This window comes from Atta cephalotes, assembly GCF_000143395.1.
Source record: "Atta cephalotes unplaced genomic scaffold scaffold00010, whole genome shotgun sequence".
Classification (NCBI taxonomy): domain Eukaryota; kingdom Metazoa; phylum Arthropoda; class Insecta; order Hymenoptera; family Formicidae; genus Atta; species Atta cephalotes.
In genome coordinates this window covers 1,843,940-1,846,892 of record NW_012130074.1, presented here as the reverse complement: position 1 = coordinate 1,846,892, position 2,953 = coordinate 1,843,940, and positions in this window count along the sequence as shown.

Here is a 2,953-nt window from a genome sequence, read left to right as displayed (position 1 = left end):
ATCACTTTTTAACTGAATAGTTCGCCTTACAAAGGTTTAAAGCGATTTTAAAGTTTAAATATACACGGTGATTTTGACATAAATTTCTAAACATTCTACAAGCGTACGTTGCATATATGGGCGATTAAACGATTAAATTAGTTTTTAAAATTAGTTTTCAAATTTTATTTATTTTAAAGTTAAATATCTAATTTCTAATCATGTTTCAATACATATCTATTTATTAAAACAATTAGAATTTATTTATGTTGCCGCGATTTCAATTTTTATTTTTATGAATATATTATGACAATATAAAGAATCTTTTCATGAGAAAGAATACTTGAAAATAATCCTTTTAATTTACCACTCAGGCTAATTGTAAATTATATTAATTCTTTGAAATTTATTATATTTTTTATGATATTAAATAATAAATATTAATGAAATCGTTTCTCCGAATTAAGTAATATGATTTAATAAATATTTTTATGTGGAAAAGAGAAAAAATTATGATAGAATGTTTATTTTTCTTGTCTTATTATACAAAAAAATCATAAAAACAATGTAATTACTCTTTTTAAATATTATATATAATATTATAAAAGTTGTGAATATACATGCTATGTTAATAATTTTTTTAAATGTTAAACATGTTTTATTATAATAATTGAAAATGATATAACTGAAAGAAATTAAAGGATTATTTGCATTTGTTTACATGTAAATTACATATAAATTTTTATTAATAAACTATCTATAAATATTGTAAAAATTGCATTACTACATTCACATTATTAGAAATATTATAAGTAAAATTACATTCCTTCACACTTTGCATTTTTACATTATTATATTATAATAATTAATAATAAATGTATAATAGTAATAATTATGAAGAATTTAAGAAGAGTTTCCTTACATATCGCTATTTTTTTATATTAAGTATATTTTTTAAAGTTCCATATTATTATTAATATATATAAATGGGGGACAGAAAGATAAGATGATGACCTTAATGTTTGTTGATTTTGGTGACAACATAAAAAGAATAATATATTTTTTCAGATTCACTAAAGCCTTGATTATTCAAAAATTTTAAAAATTAAGAAAATATTAAAATTAAACTGTAAAAATTAAAAATTTAAAAATTTTCTATTAAAATATTAAAAAATTATATATAAATATATAAAAATTTTTGAAAATTTGTATTTTTTTTAAGCTGTATAAATTTCATCATCTTGCCCCCATGTGCGGGTAAGATGACTTTCAATAATGGGGAAAAAAATATAAAAAATTAAAAGTGTATTCTTTTACATAAATATAAGAATAAAAGGATTTATTTTATTGTAATAAATACTTCTTATGTTATTTTAGTATAACATAGGAACGCAATTAAAGAAAAATAGAAAAGAAAAAAATTAGTTAATTACATATGATGAGATTTATTTACACAGGTATTCAATACTGAAGAACTAATTTGTAGTCACATTTACAATGCATATTAATAAATACAACTTACATACATGAATGTTTCGTTATATTGTACTGTGATTTTATGAAGAACGTGAAAGTATTTAATAATACTTATTACAATTATGTCATTTTTTATAAACCAAAAAATTATATATAAGTACATCTAAATATATTTTTTATGATATAATAAAATATTATCTATTTTTGTGGACATGTTGGAAATCAAACTATAAAAAATGATTTGTTATTATCTAAAGTGTTTAATCGGCTCGTTATTAAAAAAATTAGCAATTCGTCATCTTCCCCCGCTTGACATTTGTCAGGGTTCTGAATAAGCACGTATACAGTCCTGCGTAACAGCCTCAGGCTTTGTTGATTGGTTAACGTGTCAGGTGAGTCTGACACGTTACGTTGACTATTATTGGAATGTTATTACTGAATTGTTCGTCATGACTAGTTTGAAAGTTGGCCTATAGCCAAAAATCAATAAAACGAGAGCGTTATTATTATAGATTTTACCTTATACATAGTATATTTTTGCTTCACACGTTCATTAATTCGCTATCTCATAGTTTGCTATTTGCAATATCGCACATATTAAAAACAAAACAGGAAAAATTAATACATCTTATCGTATGATTAAATATAAAATAAACACAAAATTAAATGAAGATAAATTCCAGCAAAATGTACTAAATGATTTGTGTATACATATTAATCTTTTTTAAATAAAAGTTTAATTTGTAGCACACGCATACAAATCAATATACTACTAATATTTATTATACAATTTTTTTATATTGTACATATTTTTTGTATTGTAGCGATCAATAATAAATTTATTATCCGTTAGAGTTTTGCTTTAATTTAAAATTGTATTTTTAAGTCAATTGTTTTTTCAGTCATTGCGTTTATATATATTTACAATCACAATGTTGTTTAAAAAAATTTAAACTAAAAATAACGTATGAGAATAAAAATCAGTCATATATCAATTAAGATAGACAGCGATAAATTTATTATGTATTTAAAGATTTATTTTCGCGCTGAACATTAATGAACTTCGATCATGTTCTTTAGTTGTCCGATTTATTTACAACACCCAATGCATAGTGCTATGAATTTCATCAATTTACCGGAGAGCTGCCCTTTATTACTTTAGAAAACTCAAGTTTCACGTAATCCAGTTAACAGTGGCACCTCATACTTAATTGTGTGTTCAACTAATAACCTATTCTGCAAGATACTGACGATAAATGAATGATCTCAGGGGGATAATAAAGGAAGGGGTAATCCTCCCGAAATCTTGCAACAGGACTCACTCGACAAAATAACAATTTCATTTAATAATTTATTAAATTATCATTCCGTATAGCACAAAAAACAAAGATATTGATAGACATAGATAAATATTAATATAGAATAGAGATATATTCAAGAAATGGTATATATATATATATATATATATATATATATATACTAGTTATTTATTAATTAT